At 41.8% G+C, this 27541-nt stretch overlaps 1 protein-coding gene across 26 annotated transcripts in view; it reads left to right on the top strand.

Annotated features, from left to right (window-relative positions):
- Positions 1 to 23404, top strand: part of METTL8 (methyltransferase 8, tRNA N3-cytidine) — a 181979-nt gene extending 158575 nt beyond the window's left edge. For 8 of the 26 annotated variants that reach the window (XR_010122160.1, XR_010122153.1, XR_010122152.1 and 5 more), the window contains 2 exons: positions 5942 to 6098; positions 22444 to 23404. The gene's annotated coding sequence lies outside the window, so the exon portion shown is untranslated. Of the gene's footprint in view, positions 1 to 5941; positions 6099 to 8480; positions 10111 to 11783; positions 11835 to 22443 lie in introns of those variants that run through there. The other 18 variants (XR_010122158.1, XR_010122162.1, XR_010122151.1 and 15 more) reach the window with 11 other exon arrangements.
- Positions 23405 to 27541: the final 4137 nt, after the last annotated feature.

The following is a 27541-nucleotide window of genomic DNA, read 5'->3' as shown; positions in this document are numbered from 1 at the left end:
TTTTTAAATTTTTGTGGATACATAGTAGGTATATATATATATATTTATGGGATACATGAGATATTTTAGTACAGACAGGCAATGCATAATACTCACATCAGGGTAAATGGGGTATTTATGACCTAAAGCATTTATCCTTTGTGTTACAAACAATTCAATTATATTCTTTTAGTTATTTTTAAATGTACAATAAATTATTGTTGACTGTAATCACACTGTTGTGCTATCAAATACTAGACCTTATTCATTCTAACTATATTTTTGTACCCATTAACCATGCCCACACTCCACCCCGCCTCTGACTACCATTCCAGCCTCTGTTAACCAACCTTCTACCCTCTATCTCAGTGAGTTCCGTTGTTTTAATTTTTAGTTTCCACAAATCAGTGAGACTGTGTGAAGTTTGTCTTTCTGTACCTGGATTATTTCACTTAACATAATGATCTCCAGTTCCATCCATGTTTTTGCAAATGACAGGATCTTATTCTTTATTCATGGCTGTATAATACTTCATTGTGTATATGTACCACATTTTCATTGTCCATTTGTCTGTTAATGGACACTTAGGTTGCTTAGGGAATCTAAATTTTTTATTAATATATTTTATTTTTTAGAATAGTTCTAGATTTACAAAAAACTGAGAAGAGGCCGGGCACGGTGGCCCAGCCTGTAATCCCAGCACTTTGGGAGGCCGAGGCAGGAGGATCAACTGAGGTCGGAAGTTTGAGGCCAGCCTGACCAACATGGAGAAACCCTGTCTCTACTAAAAATACAAAATTATCCAGATGTGGTGGTGCAGGCCTGTAATCCCAGCTACTCAGGAGGCTGAGGCAGGAGAATTGCTTGAACTCGGGAGGCGGAGATTGCGGTGAGCTGAGATCACGCCATTGCACTCCAGCCTGGTCAACAAGAGCGAAACTCCATCTCAAAAAAAAAACAAAAAAAACAAAAAAAACTGAGGAGGTAGTTGTTGTGAACTGACTCATGTCCTCTCAAAATTTATATGTTGAGGCCCTAGCTTCCAAAGTGACTGTATTTGGAGACAGGACTTTTAGGGAAGGTACTTAGGTTAAATGAGGTCAGAAGGGTGAGACCCTAATCCAATAAGACTGATGTCCTTATTTTAAAAGAGAGAAAAGACACCCCTCTGTCATTCTCCCTCTCTACAAGTGTAGAGAAGAGGCCATGTGATGACGCAGCAAGAGGTTAACTGCCTACAAGCCAGGAGGAGAGTCCTCAACAGAAACCAGCCCTGATAACTCCTTGATCTTGGACTTCTTGCCTCCAGAACTTAAAGAAAATAAATTTCTGTTGTTAAAGCCACCCAGACTGTGGTGGCTTTTATGGGCAGTCTGAGTTGATTAATGCAGTGCACAGGCTGGGCACAGTGGCTCACACCTGTAATCCTAGCACTTGGAGAGGCTGAGGTGGGAGGATCACTTGAGGCCAGGAGTTCGAGACCAGCCTGGGAAACAGGGAGATTCCATCTCTACAAAAAGCAAAAATAAATTAGCCAGGCATGATGGCACATGCCTGTGGTCCCAACTACTCAGGAGGCTGAGGTGGGAGGATTGCTTGAGCTCAGGAGGTTGAGGCTGCTGTGAGCTGTGATCATGCCACTGCACTCTAGCTGGGTGACAGCAAGACCCTGTCTCAAAATAAATAAATAAATACAGTGTAGAACTATATCTGTTCAAGCCATGCTTTCAATTCTTTGGGGTATATACCAGAAGTAGAATTGCTAGTAGTTCTATGTTTAATTTTTGGAGTAACTGCCATACTGTTTTACATGTGATTAATTGTTAATAATAATAAAAAGAAGGCAGCAGTATGTTGTTTAAAAAATCATGAAACTAGAATTTTAGCCATGCCATTGCTACCAGCTCACTTCACTATGTGACCCTGACAAAATATTAAATCTCTTGGGGCCTCAGTGTCCTCATCTGATATAAGAGTTGTGCTGAATGATTTCATGGTCACGTCAGTGCCAGTGTTTCTCGGTTCTATGATTCTAGGTGCTAGGACACCTGGTATCCCTAGTTGTGCATATTTGACAATACTACTGCTTTTTAAGTTGCCTGCTGTTAAGGGCTGAGACAGGGTAAGGTCCCTAGTGGGCTGAACTGAGTGTGTGGTGATCTCCAGAATGGCCAAAGGCAAAAGGTGCATCGAAGATTGGGACAATAAGGGTAATGTCAGTCATCAAAACTAAGGGTCAGGAGCAAGGGCTTTGTATAGGAGCCAGGGATCCCAGGAAGAGGTCAGGCTAGAGGTTGCCAAGCTAGACTGCAGAGCTGAGTGGTGACTGGCTTCCTTATGTTGGCCATAGGCGATGCTGGACCCCAGAGTTCTGTTAGACTTCTCTGTGTCTCAGTCTCCCTTGCTGTAAAACAGTGCTATTAATTGCTATTTTTCTACCAGTTAGGCTAGAGATAAATGGAAATACAAACTTTGGAAAGAGCTAGAACTTAATTTTTTTTTCTCAAATAAAAAACCTAAATGTTAAATTTATTTAAGTTGGAGTAAAAATAAAAATTGGTGAATTTGAGTAAGAGTATATGGGAGTTCTTTGCACTATTCTTGCAACTTTTCTGTAAGTTTAAAATTACATAATTGGATTCATGTGGACATAAAGACGGGAACAACAGACACTGGAGACTCCAAAAGGAGGAAGGGAGAGAGGCGGGCAAGGCTGAAAACCTTCCTATTGGGGACTATGTTCACTATCTGGGTAATGGGACCAATAGAAAGAAGCCCAAACCCCAGCCCCATATGACATACTCTTGTAACAAATCTACACATAGACCCCCCTGAATCTAAAATAAACATGAAAATTTAAAGATAAAATTACATCAAAACTTTAAGTTACCAAGGAAAAGAGGAAAAACTTATTAAGAAGGAGAGTGAGGCCAGGTGCAGTGGCTCACACCTATCATCCCAACATTTTGAGAGGCCTAGGCAGGAGGCTCACTTGAGCCCAGGAGTTAAAGACCAGCCTGGGCAATGTAGTGAGACCTTGCCTCTACTAAAAAAAAAAAAAAAAAAAAAAAAAATTTAGCTGGGCATGGTGCCACACACCTATAGTCCCAGTTACTCAGGAGCTGAGGCAGGAGGATGGCTTGAGCCCAGGAGTTCGAGGCTGCAGTGAGTGGTAATTGTGCAACTGCACTCCAGCCTGGGTGACAGAATGAGACCCTGTCTCAAAAAAAAAAAAAAAAAAAAAAAAAAAGAAATTTACCTGCAGTTTCTTTAGAGTTGATTTTGGCCCAGCATAGTAGTGTGTGTCTATAGTCTCAGCTACTCTGGAGGCTGAGGCAGGAGGATCATTTGAGCCCAGGAGTTTGAGGCTGTAGTGTACTATGGTCATAACTGTGAATAACCCCACTGCAGGCCAGCCTGGGCAACATAGGGAGATCCGTCTCTAAAAACAAACAAAAAAGGATTGATTTTGTATGCATAGATGAACTGCTTCCAAGGCAAAACATCCAAATCATATTAAAATGTCTTTTGACATTGACCCTGAAAGTACCTCCAAATACCAATGTATTCATATCAACAACTCTAATTTGTCATTAAAAATTCAAGCAGCACCACTTCCAGATTTATCAGCTGATGATAAACCCTTTCATTGTACACTTAAATATTGTGAATTTTATTGTCAATTATAATCAATAATTTTTTTAAAAAAGGAAACTTTAAAAATAAGTCATTCCTTTTTATTGCCACACTATTTTTATCCCAGTGGATATCTGGTGTTAGGATCGCAGTAACTGCCATTGGTAATAAATAATAAACAGCATCAATTGATGAATGTTGAACATAAGACACTTAGAATGACCTAAATTCCCACCTTCTCTCTTTTGTCAGTATAAATTAAAAATAAGAGAGAACAGGTGGTTAACATAATGGAATTTGCTTCACCAGGAGGCTGCTATGGTGAATTTTTTGATCTGAAATAAAAAGGTGATAATGATGGGGATCATTTGAGATCAGATGTATCAACTCTCTTTTTTATTCTAGAGCAAATATTAGAGGGTTGAATGATTCTCAAGCTGTAGATATTTCTCAGGTCTATTTTTAAGCTCAAACTGGCTCTTTCCCAGAAAGAAGAGAAACAAAAATCTACTGGCAGTAAAGCCTTTACCTTTTTTCATTGAATTTTCTGAGGGGATTTAAAAAAAAATCTTCTAAAAATCCAGGACAGATGGAGCATTATGAAGAACACTGCAAAACAGAATACTTTCAGAGAGTACTTAGAAGAAAATAAAATGTTCAAAAAGACCTTGTCTTCAAAAAAAAAAAAAAAAAATCGGTTGACTAAAGACAAAGTATCTGATGTAGTAAACATTTGCCCCAGCTGGGCGCGGTGGCTCACGCCTGTAATCCCAGCACTTTGGGAGGCTGAGGCAGGTGGATCACAAGGTCAGGAGATGGAGACCATCCTGGCTAACATGGTGAAACCCCATCTCTACTAAAAAAAGTACAAAAAATTAGCCAGGCATGGTGGCGGGCACCTGTAGTTGCAGCTACTTGGGAGGCTGAGGCAGGAGAATGGTGTGAACCTGGGAGGCGGAGCTTGCAGTGAGCAGAGATTGTGCCATAGCACTCCAGCCTGGGCGACAGAGCGAGACTCTGTCTCAAAAAAAACAAACAAACAAAAACATTTGCCTTTCTTTGAAGGAACTGAAAAATAAAACCCAGTCACATTAAATTGTTCTCAAAGTTGGCGTATTAGGCACCAGTCCAAAGGATTTCCACCTGAAAAGTTGGTAGAATTCTTTTTAGCAATAAGATAGTTGAATGATTTGGGTAATGTTGGAGAGAATTGGTAAAAATGTTGCTCATTAACATTCATTCTCTCTTTTTCCTCACTCTAAAACTATTCTTTAGCTATCGGAAAAGTTAAATTTAATACAGTGTAAACTCTCCAAGGGGAAAGGAATAGCAGAAAAACTCCAGATGTGGCAGCCCTGTTGTGTGCTCACAGAGGTTGCACAATTTCCACTTGTAGATGGGTGAACAGGTATTAGAATCAGTCACCTGGCTGTTTGTAACATGTAAAGAATGTGAGGTGGCCTATGCCAGGCTGGAGGGAGAGCGAGAAGGGCTCTGAGTGTTGACACTACTTGCCAGTTCACCATGACTCATTCATCTGACTTGCTACCAAACCATTGGGAATGAGCCAGTATAAGGGAACATGTTACAGCAGCCAGTGAAATAGACCAAAAAACTGTCAGTCCCAGGAAAGTACTGGAGAGGAGAATTGCAAGTGTGGTGGCGAATCTTTGCCAAACAGATACAGTTGATTTGTTTTTTTTTTTTTTTTCTTAAAAAGTCACACTTGACAAATCCTTCCTGAGTTTCAAGGGGAAAAGACACATAAACTTCCATTTTGCCATCCATAAAGGTAGCAGGATATAAAGGGCTTAAATACCATCTTAAGAATAAAACATAGAGGCAACATGGCAAGCTATAGCAAGAAAAGAAAAAATAAAATAAACGACGGAAAAGAAGTGCAGTGAAAAACAACAAAAGAAAAATCTTCCTTGAAGGGAAACTGGGAGGACATTTCCTTGGCTGAAGATCCAGTGTGAATAAAAAGGGGAAAAATAACATCTTGATAAGACCATATGAAATGGTAAACCAACCTTTAGTATTAATGAGATTGTCAAGAGATTTTAGATGGGTGATTTGGAGTGCTGGCATTTTGACACCTGAGGCTGTTTACTAAGCTTAAAGAAATTGGCAAAAGTCTCAAAATGCTTTCAAAATCACTTCATTGTGATTCTCTTTAGATGAGCAAAATCAAATAGATGCCTATAGCTCATAGATGCCTATAGCTCATACATGAGGGGGTACGAAAAAGCATGAATGTGGTGTTGTAACAAATCCAAAGTGTTTGTAAACCATTGTCTGTGTCTTTGAATGTTTGGAATTGCAGGATGATTGCAGAAAGGATGACCTACAAGTGGATGGTCAGGCCTGGCTGCAAATGGATATCTGAAAGAAAACGGGGATCCTAGGAAACCCATCACAGCCCTCTATGAGCTTCAAAAACCAGCATGGTTAATTATGTCATTGCCTCTAAGTGAATGCAGGTAACATTGTTTTGATAATTTGATGAACATGCCTCCTCCAGGGACAGTGTGATGCAAGATGCCAGGTCCATTTCAGGGCCTGAATCAGATGTCCGGAATCCCAAAAAGACTGGGAATTAGAACTGGGTTCTCAAGGGGGAGGACTTCTTAAGGGAAATTTTTTTTCTTGGCTACAGAGACACTAAGGAGGAAATGTCTTTTCTTTTGCTGCCATTGAATGACTAGATTATCTATCTATCTATCTATCTATCTATCTATCTATCTATCTATCTGTTATATTCAAAAAATATTTTCTCAGCATCTACTATATGCCAGGGATTATGGTAGGTGCTGGGGATAAAATTAGTTAATAAGACCCTCACGGAGTTTACATTCTAATGAGAGAGTCCCAAATAAACAAGTACACAGATAAATATTATACTTACAGATTCTGAGGAATTCTGAAGAAAAAAAAGAGGGTGATGAAGAGTGAATGAAAAGGTGACTAAATTGAATAAAGGTCCCTTTAGTCAGAGTGGTCAGGCCATGAGAGGCAAGCCTTGAGTGAGAAAAAGCTAGGCCTATGGATGGAAAGCAGTGACAAGGATGGAAAGAGTATTTCAGTTAAAGGGAATAGCAAGTACAAACCTATGAAGTGGAAAAGAAGAGGCATGCTCTAATGTGGTTGAGTCAAGGGAAGAGTGATAGTAGATGAGGTTGCAGGGACAAGAAATTAAGATTTTATTCTGAGTGTATTGGGAAATCATTAGTGGCTTTTAAGCCACTTACTAAAATAATCCATATTTTAGTAAGATCACTTTGGCTGTTACATGAAAAATGTATTGGAGGAGGACAAATACAGAAGCAGTAAGACCAGTTAGTTGTTACCAGGTGATAGTGACTTGTGCTGTTTACCCCATTAATACGGTTTGGGTCTGTGTTCCTACCGAAATCTTGTGTTGAATTGTAATCCCCAGTGTTGGAGGTGGGGCCTTGTGGGAGGTGATTAGATCATGGGGGTGGTCCTTCATGAATGGTTTAGCACCATATCCTGGCGCTGCTCTCCTGACAGTGAGTGAGTTCTCATAAGTTCTACTTGTTTAAAACTGTGTGGCACCTTGCCCGCCCCTCCCACCCCACCCCCGGCCCTTCATCCTGCTCTGGCCATGTGAAGCTCTTCACTCGCCTTTTGCCTTCTGCCATGACTGGAAGCTTTCTGAGCCCTCCCTGGAAGCAAATGTTGCCATGCTTCCTGTATAGCCTGTGGAACCATAAGCCAATTAAACCTGTTTTCTTTATAAATTACCCAGTCTCAGGTACAGGTATTTCTTTATAGTAGTGTGAGAACAGACTAATACACCCACCAAGAGGGAATCTCTACACTTTGTTCTCTTGACTCTGGGCATGCGTGTGGCTGCTTCTACCAATAGAGTAGCAGTGGAACCAACCCCGGGACATCCACATTTAGACCATAAAAGGCCATGGGAAGCCTCTGCCCTGTCTGCTAGAACATTGCATGGTCTATCACATAAGAAGTCCACCTCAGGCCAGGCGCTGTGGCTTACACCTATAATCCCAGCACTTTGCGAGGCTGAAGTGGGCAGATCACTTGAAGCCAGGAGTTTTTGGGTTTTTTTTTGAGAGAGAGTTTCACTCTTGTTGCCCAGGCTGGAATGCAATGGTGCGGTCTCAGCTCACTGCAAACTCTGCCTCCCAAGTTCAAGTGATTATCTTGCGTCAGCTTCCTGAGTAGCTGGGATTACAGGCACGCACCACCACACCGGGCTAATTTGTATTTTTAGTAGAGATGGGGTTTCACCATGTTGGCCAGGCTGGTCTTGAACTCCTGACCTCAGGTGATCCACCCACCTCAGCCTCCCAAGTGCTGGGATTACAGGCATGAGCAACTGCTTCCAGCCTGAGGTCAGGAGTTCTAGACCAGCCTGGCCAACATGGCGAAACCCTGTCTCAACTACAAATATAAAAATCAGCTGGACATGATGGAACGTGCCTGTAATCCCAGCTACTCAGGTGGCTAAGGCAGAAGAATTGCTTGAACCCTCAAAGCAGAGGTTGCAGTGAGCTGAGATCTTGCCACTGCACTCAGCCTGAGGCAACAGAGCGAGACTCCATCTTAAAAAAAGAAAAAAATAAGTCCACTTCAGCTGGGGACGGTGGCTCACACCTGTAGTCCCAGCTACTAGGAAGTCGGAGGAGAGAGGATCACTTGAGCCCAGGAGTTCAAAGCTGCAGGAGCCATAATCACACCTCTGCATTCCCATTCTAGCCTGGGCAACAGAGTGAGACCTCATATAAATAAAAATAAGGAAGCCCACCTATCCTGAGGCTGCCCTGCTATGAAGGAATCCAAGTCACATGAAGTGTAAATGTTCCATTCAACAGTCCCAGCTAAGGTCCCGGTCAGCAGCCAGCATTGACCACCAGAAGTGTGAATGAATAGGCCTTCAGATGATTGCAGCCCCTATTGTTAAGGCAACCCCAGTCTCCGAGTCTTCCCAGCAGAGGATTCAGCTACTATGGAGTCAAGATAAGTAATTCCCACTGTACCCTGTCTGGGGTCCTGACACATGAAGATTGGAAGTGGTTTGTCACATAGCAATAGTAACTGAAACACTTGGAGAGGGACATCTTTAAGAGAAATTAAGTTCCCAATGAGATTTTAAAGATGTACTAATGAAACAATCAAGTAGAGATATCAAGTAGTTAGTTGGACATGTGAGTGTAAGCAGACTTCTTGGCTGGAGATATACCAATGGCAAACAGCATATGGATGTCATTTAATTTCCCAGGCCTGGGTGAGATCACCTACAGCAGGAGGTGGACAGAGAAGAGGAGCTAGTTCAAGACCTCATTCTGAGGAAGCCCAGTATTTAGAGGTAGGGAAGAGAAGGAAGAGCCAGAAAAGGGAATTGAGACAGGGTGCCCAGGGAGGCAAGAAAAAAAAAAAAAAAACCCAAGAGAATGGTTTGTCACAAAAGCTGAGAGAGAACATTATTTCCAGAACAAAGAGAGCGGTCAACTTTGTGGGAAACTATTGAGAGTCAAAAAAGATAAGAGAAAAATGGTCATTAGATTTGGCAGCAAAGAGATCACTTGAGACCTTGAAAAGAACAATTTCAGTGGGAGTGGATGGGGCAGACACATAATGGGGGTTTTGATCTCTCAGGGAAAGAAGAGCAGTCTATTATTTCAGAAAAAGTTGGATCAGCCATGCTATATGCAGCTAGTTTAAGTGATACTGAAACGACACAATTTACCTGCTTAGAAAAACAGCATAATGTAGCAAACAGCATAAATTTTTAGCACCAGACAGAACTGGGTTGAAATTCTACAGACAAATTACTTAAACTCATTAAGGTTCAGTTTGTTTATCTGTAAACTGCAGAGGAAAAAAGCACTTTTCTTCTATTCTCCTAGGTTCTGCAGTTAGGAACCTAGAAATTGAACTGACAAAAGACAGGCTAACAAGAGAAAAACAGAGCTTATGAATGTGTGCAATGCACATGCATGTGGGAGAAGCTCAGTGATGAGTAAATTGCAGGAGTAGTTGGAACTTGGGGCTTATGTAGCATTGTAACAAAGAATGGTGTATTTGTAGAGATGTGGCAAAACAAAGGAAAAGGGGTTTAAGCTTTTGGAGTGACAAATTGTGGGGAGGTAAATATGTGGAGAGAAACTAATGGAAAATAGGAGTTACTTTATTAGGGTTTACTATGTAGGTACCTTTTGGTGCTATCTCTGGGCTAGAGTTATCTCCTTGTCTCTAGTGATTATGAGTCTAAGAGTTTCCTCTTCCTGGTATGCGAGAGAGAGAGAGAGAGAGAGACGCCTTTGCAAATGTATTTTTTTAATTAAAAAAATTGTTAATTGCAGAGATGGGTGTCTCGCTATATTGCCCAGACTGGTCTCAAACTCCTGGCCTCAAGTGATCCTTCTGCTTCGGCCTCCCAAAATGTTGGGATTACAGGTGTGAGCCACCAAACCTGGCACAAATGGAAATTTACGTCCTACTTTTAGGCAAGTAGGGAGGAGGGCAGAGATACTTCTTGGCATGTGCCGCTTCTCAACTGTTTTCAGCTCAAAATAATCCTTATGCAAAAGTGCATATTTTGGGGTGGCATATTCTAATCACCGCCCCCAAAATAAGAATAATACTTTTTCATAGGGTTGTTGTAAGCATAACATGAGAGAACATTTTAGCATAGTAGTAAGCATATGTAAGTTGCTTAAGCTCATTCATTTAAAACATACTTATTAGTGCCTACTGTGTACCAGGCCCTGTGCTGAGTGCCTGGCATACGAGGATGAAGTCTCAGTTCATGATCTGCAGAAACTTATAGACTAGTGAGGAGACAGACCTGCAAACAGTTGCATTACAGTAAGATTATTGCTTCAGTAGGATTGTGACAAAGGAGAAGAAAACCTGAATGAGTCTGAGGGGATCAAGAAAGGCTTCACAGAAGAAGCAGTATTTTATCTGCAACTTGAAGACACGGGGGGGGGTTTGCCAGGTGGACAAGCTGGGGAGGGTGTTCCAAGTAGAGAGAACATTGTATACAACGCTTCAGGAATGGGACTGAGCATAGCACGTTCTGGAACCAGATAGCTGAGTGTTACTGGAGCAAAACTTGTGTGGAACAGGTGGCGGTGTGGTGGTAGGAAAATAGTGAGGGATGAGGCCAGACAGGTAAAAAGAAATCAGAGGGTGGAGAGTCTCATTTGTCATGAAGAGGAGTTTAGATTTTATCTGAAGGGATCAGGAGCTACTGAAGTACTTGGTAATAAGGAAGTGAAAAAAACATTCTTTTTGTTGTTTTTTAGAAATGAGGTCTCAGTCCGCCACCCAGACTGGAGGGCAGTAATGCGATCACGGCTCAATGCAGCCTCGACCTCTTGGGTTCAAGGGGTCCTCTAGCCTCAGCCTCCCAAGTAGCTGGGATTACAGGCAGGAGCTGTGACCCTGACAACAAAATCATTCTGATGCGTGGAAGGTGTACTGAGAGTTTGCTTAGCTTTGTAAAATGCCCTAATCTTTGCACTTAAAAAATGGTGCCTCTGACCAGTGCTCAGCAGTATATGTGCTATGATTTGTTTTTCCAATTGTTCCTCTGAACTATTCTCATTCTCTTGTAGGGAGATATTTGCAGACCAATTGAACAGAATAGAGAATCCAGAAAAAGACCATCTAGAGGAAAGACTAAATTAGCTTGCCATTCTTTCTATAGAGAATGATATCGATGTCATGTAAAGCAATGATCAAAGAGTACATATCCAGCCTGGGCAACATAGTAAGACCCTGTCTCTACAAAAAATAAAAAATTAGCCGGGAGTGGTGACATGCACCTGTAGTCCTAATTACTCAAGAGGCTGAGGTGGAAGGCTTGCTTGAGCCCAGGAGATTGAGGTGGCAGTGAGCTATAATCACACCACTGAACTCCACTCTGTCTCGAAAAAGAAAAAAAAAAGTACATAGCAAAAACAACAACAACAACAACAAAAAAAATATATATATGTATGGAAAAAAGTATTAAAGAGAGGTGATTAATCGTGATATGATACTATCTAGATTTTATCGTATTTGATACTTTATGATATTTTATAACAATTTTGATATTTATAGTCTTAGAAATTTGGTTTGATGTGCTTTCTCATTCTAATTCATTCTTTTTCTTTGTTTTTTTTAAGAGATGGGGTCTTGCTGTGTTGTCCAGGCTGGAAAACAGTGGCTATTCACAGGTGTGATCATAGCACACTACAGTCTCAAACTCGTGGATTCAAGTGATCCTCCTGCCTTAACCTCCAGAGTAGCTGGGCCTATAGGCATGTGCCACTGTGCCCAGCTATTTAATTTTTTTTTTTTTTTTTTGAGACGGAGTCTCGCTCTGTCGCCCAGGCTGGAGTGTAGTGGCGCCATCTCGGCTCACTGCAAGCTCCGCCCCCTGGGTTCACGCCATTCTTCTGCCTCAGCCTCCAGAGTAGCTGGGACCACAGACGCCCGCCACTATGTCTGGCTAATTTTTTGTATTTTTAGTAGAGACGGGGTTTCACCGTGTTAGCCAGGATGGTCTCGATTTCCTGATCTCGTGATCCACCTGCCTTGGCCTCCCAAAGTGCTGGGATTACAAGCGTGAGCCACGGCACCCGGCCTCCAGCTATTTAATTTTATTCTTGCACCTACTTTTGTGTCATAATTTTGCATTTTTTTCTTAAAGAAGTACATGCTTTTTCTTAAAGAAGTTTCTAAAAACTGAATATTCATTAGGTCCCACAAAATCTGGATAAGTGTCTGACTACCACACTATCCTTTATTGATTTCTGTAAACCTGCCTGCAATTTTGTAAATAGTCATTTTATTAAACTCTTCTCAGTTTGCCCATGCCCTCTGTTTCTAGGACCATGACATTCAACAATGTTCATGTTAGTCATAATCTTTGTTCATCACTTACACAATAGAGTCTCTTTTACGTATAAAGACATTCACAATAATAAAAAGGATATGTGACATATACATATATACATACATATATATACACATACCACCTGTGTGTGTGTATATATATATATAGTGTATGCCAGTGCCATGTATAGATACTTAAGTAATTGTTAGCAATACTTCCTGGAGAGAAACAAGGGAATAGGGGACAGAGATTAAATGAGGAATTATTTCGTTGTATTCCTCTTTCTTTTTTTTTTAATTTTTTTAAATTTTTAATTTGTGTAGAGATGGAGGTCTTGTTATGTTGCCCAGGCTGGTCTCAAACTCCTGGGCTCAAGTGATCCTCCTGCCTCAGCCTCCCAAATTGTTGGGATTACAGACATGAGCCACTGTGCCTGGCCTGTATTCCCCTTTCTTGCCTAACCTTTTTCATATTTATATATTTGTTTCTCAATTAAATTAAATTTTGATTTTATTTTTGCTCAAACAAATTCACTAGGTACTTTTTGAGGGGGAGGGGTCAAAACTTAAGAGTTAGGTTTCATTCAAGATTAATCAGTATGGTTTATTTTCATGTTCTCATGACAGTGTTCCCATAGTTGGAGGACTTCTGGAACTGGTGAGTAGTCTCTAAAGAATAGGATAGCCTCATGTTGCCCATCAGGTAATGGGCATAAAAGTAGCACTTTTCACTTTATTCAGATCTTACCTTTGTTTGAAAATATTCTCTGAGCTGTTTCCTATGAGGACAGAATACATTACTAGAGGACTATGTTGATTTTTATTCACTTTGGGGGCACTGTCCAGAGTTCCATAGGAATTTCCAGGCATGACATGCAATGCCCACATTTATTTCACAGATCTCCCCAGCCATATAGCTGAGCCTCAGTGTTGCACCATCAGGAAACAAGAATATGCACCCTGGGAACCTGGAAATAGAAAATAGATCCCAGCCCCATCCGGCTGATTGAGACCAATGCCTGATTCCCCAGCAGGGCAACCTGCCAGGAGTAGAGTCTGCAGTCCTGAGTAACTCCCCTGCAGGGGTTCCCCTCACACACTGCACTTGTGCAGAAGACTAGAAAGATAGCCAGAAACATCATAAAAAACACATCACGCTGCAGAGTGGCCTGCCTCTTGGCCTGCTGGGATGGCAGCCCTGGTGCCAGGGAGGCAGCTGAGGTATGGAAAGTTACATTAGGAAGAGAGGAAAGGGAAATACAGCCCCACAAACCCAGAAAAGAAAGAATGGAGAAATAGGGCCTTCAAAGTTGAATTCCTGGCCGGGCATGGTAGCTCATGTCTGTAATCCCAGCACTTTGGGAGGCCGAGGCAGGCAGATCACCTGAGGTCAGGAGTTCAAGCCCAGCCTGACCAACATTGAGAAACCTCGTCTCTACTAAAAAAAAAAAAAAAATTAGCCGGGCATAGGGGTGCATGCCTGTAATCTCAGCTACTCGGGAGGCTGAGGCAGGAGAATCACTTCAACCCAGGCGGCAGAGGTTGTGGTGAGCTGAGATTGCGCCATTGCCCTCCAGCCTGGGCAACGAGAGTGAAACTCCATCTCGAAAAAACAAAAACAAAAACAAAGTTGAATTCCTGGCATGGTGAAACCCCATCTCTACTAAAAATACAAAATTTAGCTGGGTGTGGTGGCGGGTGCCTGTAATCCCAGCTACTCAGGAGGCTGAGACATGAGAATCGCTTGGAACCTGAGAGGTGGAGGCTGCAGTGAGCTGAGATCACACCACTGCACTCCAACTTGAGGGACAGAGCGAGACTCTGACTCCAAAAAAAAAAAAAAATGTTGAATTCCTGCCGGGTGCAGTGGCTCACGCCTGTAATCCCAGCATTTTGGGAGGCCGAGGTGGGTGGATCATGAGGTCAGGAGATCGAGACCATGCTGGCTAACACGGTGAAACCCCATCTCTACTATAAATACAAAAAATTAGCCGGGCGTGGTGGCGGGCGCCTGTAGTCCCAGCTACTCAGGAGGCTGAGGCAGGAGAATGGCGTGAACCCGGGAGGCGGAGCTTGGAGTGAGCCGAGATCGCGCCACTGCACTCCAGCCTGGGTGAAAGTGCGAGACTCCGTCTCAAAAAAAAAAAAAAAGTTGAATTCCTTGGCTCTTATAGGCATGTGCCTGCAATGTATCTGCTTCAGTCACCCAGTGCCTCAGGAAAGCAAATTCTGGAATATGGTAGCTGACGATACTTTCCTTTGGATGATTCAGTTTCTTCAGTACACAAATGATTCCATCGTAGCCAGGAAAGTATGCAACATTGTGACTTCCCTCCCCACCAAGCAAAATACTTCCCCTTCTCCCCATGCCTCAAATTATTTCAATAAGACAAAACCTTTTATTCCAAAATTAGGGACAAGGAGCCCCACTCTAGGAGCTGGAACATATTGGCTTAAATACACAGGAAGGTTGTTATGGGCTTCCCTTGGGAAAATCTCCCTTATGGGGCCTGAAGACCCTCTGACACTTCATTGTAAAAATTCTTTCTTCTTTTGGGAAGCAGATGGAGTTAACAGGCTGTAACATTTGTCTATTGTTCTTAAGCAAGGCACATACTAATCCCTTTGTCCTCTCTCAGAAGATAGGCTTTATATCTGCGTCAAGAGACAAGACCATCTACAAATACATTACTTTGTTTAGAACTTATGCTCACTCTTTGTTTCTATGAAATAAAACAAAGCATCCTGCCCCATAGTGACTCAAGTAGGTCAAGAGAATTGTGATTGAAAAACCCCAAGGGTCTTTAATTTCTTCCTGGAAGAAAGAAAAAAGCTCAACTCTGTGGCCCCCACCTCCTTTCCATCACCTTGGATGGCTTGCAAAGAACTTGTCTGTAGAAGAACAGGCCTTTATCTACTCCCTAACTCCACAGAAGAACTACGAGTTCCTAGGCCTGAACCATGTTGATGACTAAAAGAATCTCAGCTTCAAAGAGTCATAAGGCCAGAGTGTGGTAAAGTCTAACACTGATTATTTTTTAAGATGGAGTTTCGCTCTCGTTTCCCGGGCTGGAGTGCAGTGGCACAATCTCTGCTCACTGCAACCTCTGCCTCCTAGGTTCAAGCGATTCTCCTGCCTCAGACTCCTGAGTAGCTGGGATTACAGGCACATGCCACCAAGCTTGGCTAATTTTTGTGCTTTTACTAGAGACGGGGTTTTACCATGTTGCCCAGGATTGTCTCGAACTCCTGACCTCAGGTGATTCGCTGGCCTCGGACTCCCAAAGTGCTAGGATTACAGGCGTGAGCCACCATGCCTGGACCCTAGCACTGATTTTTAAAAATAACTAATATTTATGTTTCTACAGCTTTATTGGGGTATAACTGACTTACAATAAATAACATATAGTTGAAATGTACAATTTGACAGGTTTTGACATACGTATATGTAAACCAAAAAGTATCTGAGACAGGTCTCAATCAATTTAGAGGTTTATTTTGCTGAGGTTGAATACACACCCAGAAAAAAGAAACACAAGCCACAGTAGGATCTGTGGCCTTTATTTTTCTGCAGAGAATTTTGGGGGCTTCAATATTAAAGCGGAAAAGTGGGCAGGAGGGGAAAGGGGAAAGAAAAAAAAGAGGAATGGTATGGTCACATTCTTGTGAAGTCACATGTTGTGCATGAAAAGGAAGGGGTAGGGGAAAAATCATTATGTATTTGACTCACATTCAGTAAATCTGCCCTTTTACCCTTTTACGTAAGGTAAAGTAAACATAGAGTAGAGAAGCAGTCAAACATGCATTCAGCTCAGGATGGAAGGGGATTTTGAATCTCCTCTTTCCCCTCACCCGTCCACCCCCAAGTCCATGAAGATAAGCTGTTCATTTACATTGTCAAGGTAAGGGAGGCCCCCTGTGGCCTTCTATCTGTAGCTATCAGTTTAGGAACAAACATAAAGGCAGTTTTGGGGGTTTTTTTCATGACTCAGCTTCCAAGCTTAACTTTTCCCTTTTGGCATCGTGAATTTGGGGTTCCAAGATTTTATCTTCCTTTCACATATGCAACTATGAAACCTTTGCCACAATTAATATAGTGAAAATACCTCAAAAAGTTTCTTTGCTTTTGTAACACTTTCTTCCTGTTCTTCCACATCTCCTCATCCACCAGGAAACCACTAATCTGCTTTCTGTCACCATACATTAGTTTGCGTTTCCTAGAATGTTATATAAATGAACTCATACAGTGCATACTCTTTTTCTGGTCTGGCTTCTTTTGCTCAGCATTAATTATTTGGGGATTCATCCGTGTTGTTGAATGTATCAATAGTTCATTTCTTTTTATTGCTGGGTAGTATCCTATCAGGTGGCTATACCAGTTTGTTTCACCTGTACATGGACATCTGGGTTGTTTCCAGTTTGGGGCTATTACCAATGAAGATTCTATGAACATTTATGCATAATTCTATATAGATGCATTTTTTTCTCTTATACCTAAGAGTGAACGGCTGGATAAAATGGTAGGTTTATGTTTAACTTTCTAAGAAATTGACAAACTGTTTTCCAGAGTGGTTGTACTATTTTATACTTTCCCCAGCAAGGTATAAGAGTTCAAGTTCCTCTACCTCCTCACCAACACCTGGTATGGTCAGTCTTTTTAATTTTAGCCATTCAGTAGTTATGGTTTTAATTTGCATTTTCCTAATGACTAATGATGCTGAGCATCTTTTTATGTGCTTCATATGCTTATTTGTCACCCATGTTTGTTTGATTCTTTTGCTTATTTTTTAATTGTGTTGTTTTCTTATTATTGAGCCTTTTGTTCTTTTTTTTTTCTTTTTTTTTTTTTTGAGATAGAGTCTTGCACTGTTGCCCAGGCTGGAATGCAGTGGCGCAATCTCCACTCACTGCAACCTCCACCTCCCGGGTTCAAGCGATTCTCCTGCCTCAGTCTCCAAAGTAGCTGGGATTACAGGCGCCTGCTACCACACCCGGCTGATTTTTTGTATTTTTAGTAGAGATGGGGTTTCACTATGTTGGCCAGGCTGGTCTTGAACTCCTGACCTCGTGATCCTCCTGTCTTGGCCTCCCAAAGGGCTGGGATTACAGGTGTGAGCCACCGCACCAGGCCTTTTTTTCTTTTTCTTTTTGAGATGGAGTCTCACTCTATTGCCTAGGCTGGAGTGCAGTGGCACCATCTCAGCTCACTGCAACCTCTAAGTCCTGGGTTCAAGCAATTCTCATGCCTCAGCCTCCCGAGTAGCTGAGATTTCAGGCACATGCCACCATGCCCAACTAATTTTTGCATTTTTGGTAGAGATGATTCTTCTGCCCCAGCCTCCCAAGTAACTGGGACTACAGGCGCCCACCACCACACCCAGCTCATTTTTGTATTTTTAGAAGAGACGGGGTTTCACCATGTTGGCCAGGCTGGTCTTGAACTGATGACCTCAAGTGATTCGCCTGTCTCAGCCTCCCAAAGTGTTAGATTACAGGCGTGAGCCACGGCGCCAGGCCACAGAATTTTATAATTACATAACTCCACTTTTCCCTCTCAGCATTTAGGCTACTGTTTTCTTTATGCATATGTTGTAATCCCCACAACACATTGTTACTATTTTTGTTTAAACAATCAATTATATTTTAAAGATATTCAAATTATAAAAGAAAAATTCTTACATATTTGCCCATGTAGTTATCATTTTTGTTGCTGTGAATTTTCTGTATAATCATATTTCCATCAGGTGTTACTTTCCTTCTGCCTGAAAGATTTCCTTTAACATTTCTTATATTGCAGATCTGTTAGTGATAAATTATTCCGGCTTTGGTATATCTGAAAAAGTATTTGTTCCACCTTCATCTTTAAAAAATATTTTTGCTGGGTTTAAATTTCTAGGTAACAGTTTATTTTTCTTTCAGTAGCTTAAAGATGTTGCTCCACTGTCTTATCACCTGTATCATTGTTTCCTATGAGGAGTCTTCTGTCATCCTTATCTTTGGTCTTCTGTACCTAATGTGTCTTTTCTTCTCTGGCTACTTTTAGTATTATCTCTTCATCACTAATTTTGAGCAGTTTGATTCTGATGTGCCTTAGTGTACTCATTTTCTTCATATTTTTGTGCTCAGGATTTATTGACTTTCTTGGACCTGTAGGTTTTTAGTTTTCATCAAAATTAGAAAATTTTCCGCTATTATTCCTTTGAATAGCTTTTCTGTCCCTCCCCCTGCTTTAGGGACAACAATTACATACAAATCAAACTGCTTAAAGTTTTCCCACAGCTCACTGATGCTCTTTTCATTCTTGTTTTTAATTCTTTTTTCTCTTTGTGTTTTATTTTTGGATCAGTTCTAATGCTATGCCTTCAGATTCACTAATCTTTTCTTTTGCCATTAATCTCACCAGTGTAATTTTAATCTCAGATATTATAGTTTTTATCTCTAGAAATCTGATTTATGTTTTTAAAATAGTTCATGTCTCTCCTTAACTTTTCAAATATCTGGAATATAATAATAACTACTATTTTAATATCCTTGTTACTAATTCCTATATCTGTGTTAGTTTTTTTATCAGTTTCAACTAGTTTATTTTCCTCTTCCTTATTGGTTGTATTTTCCTGCTTCTTTGCATGCCTGGCGAGTTTTTTCAATGCATAATATTGTGAATTTTAATCTATTAGGTGCAGGATATTTTTGTGTTCTTATAAATATTCCTGATCTTTATTCTGGGATGCAATTAAATTATTTGGAAACATTGAACATTTTGCATCTTGCTTTTAAGTTTCATGAGATGGTTGTTTTTGGAGCTAAAAATTAAAACAATTGAACTCATGGAAATAGAGAATAGAATGATGGTTCCCAGAGGCTGGGAAGGGTAGTTGGGAGGAGTAGGGGGCAAGTGGGGATGATTAATATATATTAAAAAATTGAAAGAATGAATAAGATCTAGTATTTGACAGCAAATAGGATGACTTTGGGAAGCTGAGGCAGGCAGATCACTTGAGCTCAGGAGTTCGAGACCAGCCTGGGCAACATGATGAGACCCTGTCTCTACAAAAAATACAAAAATTAGCAGGGCATTGGCTGGGCGCAGTGGCTCACCCCTCTAATCCCAGCACTTTGGGAGGCCGAGGCAGGTGGATCACCTGAGGTTGGGAGTTCACGACTAGCCTGGCCAACATAGAGAAACACCGTCTCTACTAAAAACACAGAATTAGCTGGGCTTGGTGGTGCATGCCTGTAATCCCAGCTACTCAGAAGGCTGAGGCAGGAGAATCGCTTGAACCTGGGAGGCAGAAGTTGTAGTGAGCCGAGATTGCGCCATTGCACTCCAGCCTGGGCAACAAGAGCGAAACTCCTTCTCAAAAACAAAACAATAACAACAACAACAACAATTAGCTAGGCATGGTGGTTCACGCCTGTAATCCCAGCTACTCAGGAGACTTGGGTAGGAGGATCACTTGAGCCTGGGAGGCAGAGGTTGCAGTGAGCCAAGATCACACCACTGCACTCCAGCCTGGGCGATAAAGTGAGATGAGATCGTCCCTCTCTCTCTCTCTCTCTCTCTCTCTCTCACACACACACACACACTAAGATAATTTTTTTTTTTTTTTTTTTGATACAGAGTCTCGCTCTGTTGCCCCAGGCTGGAATGCAGTGGTGCGATCTTGGCTCACTGCAACTTCTGCCTCCCTTATTCAAGTGATTCTCTTGCCTCAGCCTCCCAAGTATCTGGGACTATAGGTGCCCGCCACCATGCCCAGCTAATTTTTTGTATTTTTAGTAGAGATGGGGTTTCACCATGTTAGCCAGGATGGTCTCGATCTCTTGACCTTGTGATCCTCCCGCCTCAGACTCCCAAAGTGCTGGGATTACAGGCGTGAGCCACTGCGCCCAGCCAAGATAGTATTTAAAAAAAATGAAAGTATGTTCAAATCCAGAGAGAGGAGGCAAATTCAAAATTCAAAGTGGGAAAGACTGATAAGAGCACATCTCTGGAGAAGAGAATTTAGCAAGAGAAAGAGGGAGACACAACAAATATATTGTAGGAAAATTTAAACTTTCTCTCTGAAGGTTCAATAATTGAGTCATCCTGCCAAAAATAAACAGACAATAGACAGATTGACAGGAGAAAAGCATACAAGTTCATTAACATGCACGTGGACATGGGAGTCCCATAAATGTGAGATTCAAAGGCCCAGTAGCTGAAGCTTAGATAGCAGCAATTTCATAGGGAAGAGAGAAATGGGAAATGTAGGCAATTATGAAGGGCAGAAGTTATTTTCAAGGGAAACGAATGAGTCCAAAAAACAGACAATGGCTTGGGACAAAGTTCCTCTGAGCTCTGAGGGAGGTGGCAGGAAGATGAGAGGTGGAACTTCACTGTGAACAAAGGTTATCTTATTATGTAGATAAAGTCTCCCAAGTATTCTCTCAGAGTGCCCTCAGAAGAATGGATGAAGAGTCTGCATAGGCATGATGACTTTTAGTCTTTTCTCTTCTCTAGTGGTTCATCTTTTCTGGTCTTAAGACAATTGCATTTTTTTTTTTTTTTTTTTTGAGACAGCATCTTGCTCTGTCACCCAGGCTGGAGTGCAATTGTGCGATCTTGGCTCACTGCAACCTCCACCTCCTGGGTTCAAGTGATTCTCCTGCCTCAGCCTCCTGAGTAGCAGGATTACAGGTACACAGCACTACGCCCAGCTAATTTTTGTATTTTTAGTAGAGATGGAGTTTCACCACGTTGGCCAGGCTGGTCTTGAACTCCTGACCTCATGATCTGCCCACCTCAGCCTCCCAAAGTGCGGGGATTACAGGTGTGAGCCACCACGCCAGGCCTGGCAATTACATTTCTTTTGGAAGAAGTTTTCCTCGGATAAGGGAATGCCCAGAGAGAGCCTCTCCCTGCACTTGAGGGGAGGAGACAAGAGAAGGTTAGAAAGTCCTTGGTTCTGAGGCAGCTTCTAAGGCTTTCCAATTTCTTTTAACTCAAAAGTGCTCAGCAAGCTGAAGCTTTATACTTTGGGGCATCATTCTTCATGCCCCAATCATGTCATGCCACTGCAGGGAGGTTCCTAATCATTAAGTCCGGCCTTTGCCCATCTTATGAAGAACAGTCTCTTCACCCAGGAAGGCTTGTTCAATATTGGGATGCCACATGGCTATACTTCCCAAAGAGAGCAGGTGTTCATTCAGGGCAGTTATGATAACAATTCTCAGGGAAAATAGTGGAAGGGAAACAATGTAGGAACAAGTTATTTTAACACTGTGACTTGCTATTAGAGAGTATCTCTACATATATAGGGAATTCTTCACATTATGGGTTCCCACCCCATCACTGCAAAAGCCAGACACTCATTGTTCCAGCCTCCTTGTGTAGCTGTAACACACACACACGTGATCTGGGATTCATCTATCAGATCCACCAGTACCAGAATCCAAAGCTTGTATACAAGTAGCAGGTGCTGGCTGAATCCATTCTGGTAAGGTGGAAAAGCGACATTCCAGTTTATAGAGGCGGCAATGCCAATGATCCTACAGTCCTGTCCAGTGCCTGATGTTGGGAGTATTAGCAGGACCTTGGGTGGTACAAGTGAAGTCTTCCTGAATCAGCAGTGTGAAGTGTAATTTTATGAGTTTCCTGGCTCTGTTTCCTCTGAGACTAGTTTTCCGGTCCCCTTGGAGAGTCTGCATGTGTCCTAATATTCTTTAATACAAGAATTGGCAAACTTTTTCTGTAAAGGGTTAGCTAGTTGCTATGGACTGAGCTGAGTCTGCCCCAGATTCATATGTTGACACTCTAACTCTAATGTGATGGTATTTGAGGATGGGGCCTTTGTTAGGCAATTTGGTTTAGATGAGGTTATGAAGGTGGGGCCCTTATGATGGAATTAGTGCCCTTATAAGAAGAAATAACAGAGTTTGCTCTCTCTCTCTGTCATTGCTGTGCAGGGCACAGCAGAAAGGCGGTCATCTGCAACCCAAGGAAAGAGCCCTCACCAGAAACCAACCATGCTGACGTCTTGATCTTATACTTCCAGTCTCCAGAACTGTGAAAAATATATATTTCTGTTGTTTAAGCCACCTAGTCTATGTTATTTTAGTATAGCAGTCTTAGCCAACTAAGACATTAATAAATATTTTAGGCTTCGTAGGCCATATATGAGAATCTTCACTGCGGTTACTCAATCCTGCCACTGTAGCATGAAAGCAACAAGAGACAGTACTTAAGCAAGCGAGTGTGACTGTGCTCCAATAACGTTTTATTTATGGATACTGAAATGTGAATTTCATATACTTTTCATGGGTCATGAATATCCATCTTTTAAAATGTTCTTTGTCCAACTATTTAATTATGTAAAAATCATTGTTAGCTTGTGGGCCATACAAAAATAAATGCCAGGTCACATTTGCTGACTTCTGCAAAAACATGCCTTTTCTGCTTAAATGACCTACTGTTGGCTTCTGATTTGCAACTAAGAACCTGACTAATACATTTAGTCTATGCCTGTTTTGGGAGAAGGTTATTCTTAAGCCACTGAGAAAGACAAACACTCATTCTGCTTTTCTTCAACTGCCAGAGAAGAATTTTTTACATAAACCTCCATGGGTCACCTGCTGCAATTTTTAGCAACTCATAGGCTCCTTGAACTGTCTGATATAACCCCAGAATCTCCTCACAAGGAAAGATTTGAAATATATAGTTTTTGTTCCTCTCCTATAGATTACCTTGCCCTGGAGAGCCTATGCTCATCTGAGTGAGCTATTTGTTTCGTTGTCACCTGAACCACATGACTGTGGATAGATACAGCTCAGCGGCCATAGCTGTAGCTCAGCCTTTCTGTAACTGACAGGAAAGATATGTGAAATAAGACACACAGACATGGAAATAAAATGAAGTAGGCTGCAAGATGAAAGCAGGTCATTCCCTGGACTCTTTTGTAAGGTGGATTTAGGAAACTGTACCACACCATTCTGGAAGTTCACACTGACCAAAGTCAATGACATTTAGACTCTGTTCCTTTTTACCCAGGCACTTCACTACAAGACCCAGGCTCTGTTTGCATTTTCAAATAGAGTACCTTGGCTAATAAAAATATGGTGCTTAGCAACAGAAATGCATTACAACTATATTTAGCCAAACCAAAGCTGTCTAGAAATGTACTGGACAATCTGATTGACACAATTGGCAATTCCTCCTGTCCTTTACTGACAGTATCACCTGGTTTATATTCTGATGTGAGAAGAGTCTCATCAGTCCGAGATGATTTGATTTTTCAGGGCAGCAATGAGAAGGCAGAGGCTGAGGTAGACAAGGAGGCTTCTATTTGGTTATGTTTATAATTTGTAGAATTCTCTCCACCTTTGAATATTTGAGCTCCAATTTCACTTTCAAAATTACAATAATTAATCAAAAGAGAAAGAAAGGCTGGGCATGGTGGTTCACGCCTATAATCCCAGCTTTTCGGGAGGCTAAGGTATGTGGATTGCTTGATCCCAGGAGTTCAAGACAAGCCTGAGCAACTTGGCAAAACTCCATCTCTACAAAAAGTACAAAAATTAGTCAAGTGGCTGGGCATGGTGGCTCACACCTGTAATCCCAGCACTTTGGGAGGCCGAGATGGGCAGATCACCTGAAGTCAGGAGTTTGAGACCAGCCTGGCCAACATGGTGAAACCCTGTCTCCACTAAAAATACAAAAAAATTGGCCAGGCATAGTGGCACACACCTGTAGTCCCAGCTATCTGGGAGGCTGAGGCAGGAGAATTGCTTGAAGGCAGGAGGCAGAGGTTGCAGTGAGCTGAGATCGTGCCATCGCACTCCAGCCTCAACAACAAGAGCAAGACTTCATCTCAAAAAAAAAAAAAAAAAAAAATTAGTCAAGCGTGGTGGCACAGGCACCTGTAGTCCCAGCCACTCAAGAGGCTGAGGTAGGTGGATCGCTTGGGCCCGGGAGGCGGTGAGACTCTGTCTCAAAACAAAACAAAACAAAACAAAAAATACATACACACAAAGAGAGAGAAGTCAGTTTTATTTGGGGACCTGGAAGAAGGTCCCTGAGATTGAGAGGAAAAAAGGGGCTCCCAAACATAAACAGTAATAAGTCATGTTAATAGTATGTACCATTGATATGATATGAAGAAAGCAGCATTTTGCCTCTGTGGTCCTCCTCCCCAAAACCCATAATCTTATACTAATCATGAGAAAAGCTTTACACAAATCTCAGTTGAAGAATATCCCACAAAATGCCTGGCCAGTACTCCTCAAATGGTCCTCACAAACAAGGAAAGACTGAGGAACTGTTACAGCCAAAGAGACACGGCAGCTAAACGTAATGTGCTGTCTTGGATGGGATTCTGGAATAGAAAAAGGACATTAGGAAAAAACTGAGGAAATCTGAATGAACTGTGGACTTCTGTTGATAATAGCATCAATACTGGTTCATTAACTGTAGCAAATGTACTATTCTAATGTAAGATGTTAGCAATTGGGGCATACAAGAACTCTCTGTACTATCTTTACAAAAATTCTGTAAATCAAAAACTGATTTAAAATAATAAGCTTATTAGAAAGAAAAAAAGTAGACCTTTCCTTCTGGCTAGACTTACTCCCTAGCCTTCCACAAACAACCAGAGATTCACTCTGCACTGAGCTCAGTCTGCGATCCATTGTCTGTGTCTGGGTAATAAAGGACATAAATGATTAACCAAACATTTTTTAACCAAATCTAGACAAAGATTGGAATTAAAATAGTGTACACAAAAGAATAACTTTCCAAAGCATTTTGTTATTTGTCAATGAGAATAGGACATAATCTGTGAGAAACTGCAAGACTGAATTCGACCTTTTATTTTTAACACAACAGCTGAACTCTCAGTGGTTGCCTGTAATAACTACCATCATTGCCTATAGACAGAACCTCTTCCAAATTAAGGAATGTTCCTTGAAGTTCTCATTAAATGCACATTACTGTTCGGGGTTTGATATCCTGGGAGTGATGATTGTTCAAGTTACTCTGTACAGAGTTGAATTCTTATATGAAGCAGAAGCATTATGAGGAATCTGAAATGGATTCTGCAGAACAGGTTTGTTTTAAGTGTGTTATTCAGTACAAATATCTCCTTTGGGAATTTTACCAGAGAAAGTAAAATTACGACTGATTACGACTTTCTGTGATTTTAGCAGTAATTTCTCCTCTTAACCTCACACAGGTCATTCTTAAACAGAGAAAAATTGATGAGCGATTAGTTTGTCACTGCCCCTCACCATTGGTCACACTCTAAGCTGGCCAATAGAAGAAGGAGGAATCTCTTGGTTTGTCTCTTTAGCAGTAAAAAAGCACGGGACTCAAAAAGCCTTTTTCTGCTGCTTCCAGGTCCTGTTTTTGAGATTTGGGAGCTGCATCAGGTCATTTTGATGACCTTTCTGATCTTTTTTTCTTTTTTTTTTTTGAGACGGAGTCTCTCTCTGTCGCCTAGGCTGGAGTGCAGTGGTACGATCTCGGCTCACTGCAAGCTTTGCCTCCCGGGTTCACACCATTCTCCTGCCTCAGCCTTCCAAGTAGCCGGGACTACAGGCACCCGCCACCACGCCTGGCTAATTTTTTTGTATTTTTAGTAGAAACGGGGTTTCACCATATTAGCCAGGATGGTCTCGATTTCCTGACCTCGTGATCCGCCCTCCTCGGCCTCCCAAAGTGCTGGGATTACAGGCGTGAGCCACTGCGCCCGGCCGACCTTTCTGATCTTTATATAAATTGAGTTCTGATCATGCACCTTTCTCTCTGCTTTTCTTTTGCCTGCATGATAAAGATTTACAATGGAAGCTGGGCGCAGTGGCTCACCACCTGTAATCCCGGCACTTTGTGAGCCCAAGGCAGGTAGATCACCTGAGATCAAGAGTTTGAGAACAGCCTGGCCAACATGGTGAAACCCCATCTCTACTAAAAATACAAAAATTAGCTAGGTGTGGTGGTGGGCAGCTGTAATCCCAGTTACTCGGGAGGCTGAGCCAGGAGAATCTATTGAACCCGGGAGGCAGAGTTTGCAGTGAGCCAAGATCGTGCCACTGACTCCAGCCTGGGTGACAAGAGTGAGACTCCATCTCCAAAAAAAAAGATTTATGAAGGCAAAAAGAGAAAGATCACAGGACTGGACATCAACATCCCCAGCTTTGCCATTAAATGAGTTTTGTCACCTGGACAGGGCATTTTGGCTCTCTGTGCCTCATTTTCCTAAGCTGTAAAATTAGATTCCTAATGCTTGCTCTAGTTTCACTGTTACTAAGAAGATCAATGATCCCAACAGATATCAATAAGATCTTGCTCTGTCACTCAGACTGGAGTGTGGTGGTGCAATCATAGCTCACTGAAGCCTCCAACTCCTGGGCTCAATCTATCCTCCTGCTTCAGCCTCCTGAGTAGCTGGGACCACAGGCCCACACCAACACACATGGCTTTTTTTTTAAGTTGAGACAGAGTTTGTTTTGTTGCCCAGGCTGGTCTTGAACTTCTGGGCTCAAGCCATCCTCCCACCTCATTCCCAAAGTGCTAGGATTATAGGCGTGAGGTACCGCACCCAGCCTAAAATTTAAAATGCAGCCCAAAGTCATATTTGAATACTTAAAGGGAACTACTCAGGATTTCAAAGTGCCCTTCAAGCCCTCTAAAATAGCATGTTACTTGTGACCAAGGTGTCAGAAGCTATAATTTGGTCACAAGTTTCACGTGACAGAAACTAATTCTGGCTGATTTAAGAAGGAAAAAAAAAAAGGATTCTCTGCAGTATCTATGTCCTGTGTCATTGATTCAAAGTCAAAGGCAGATATTTCTAATTGGCTTTGCCCACATTGTATAACACCACCTTCCAGTAAGGGAGCTGGGGAATGAAGATCTGGCATTTTCTGCTTCTGAAGTGGGAAGTAGGCACTTTTTCCCACTAAGACTCATAAAGTAGGATTCCCCAAACATAGGAAGAAGTTTCAGATGCTGAGTAGTACCCCAAGAATAATAAATATCTCTTATGTGGAATTTTTAGTTGGATGGGGGACT

This window comes from Symphalangus syndactylus, chromosome 8 (assembly GCF_028878055.3).
Source record: "Symphalangus syndactylus isolate Jambi chromosome 8, NHGRI_mSymSyn1-v2.1_pri, whole genome shotgun sequence".
In the NCBI taxonomy this organism is placed as follows: domain Eukaryota; kingdom Metazoa; phylum Chordata; class Mammalia; order Primates; family Hylobatidae; genus Symphalangus; species Symphalangus syndactylus.
This window is presented reverse-complemented; position numbering and strand designations above follow the sequence as displayed.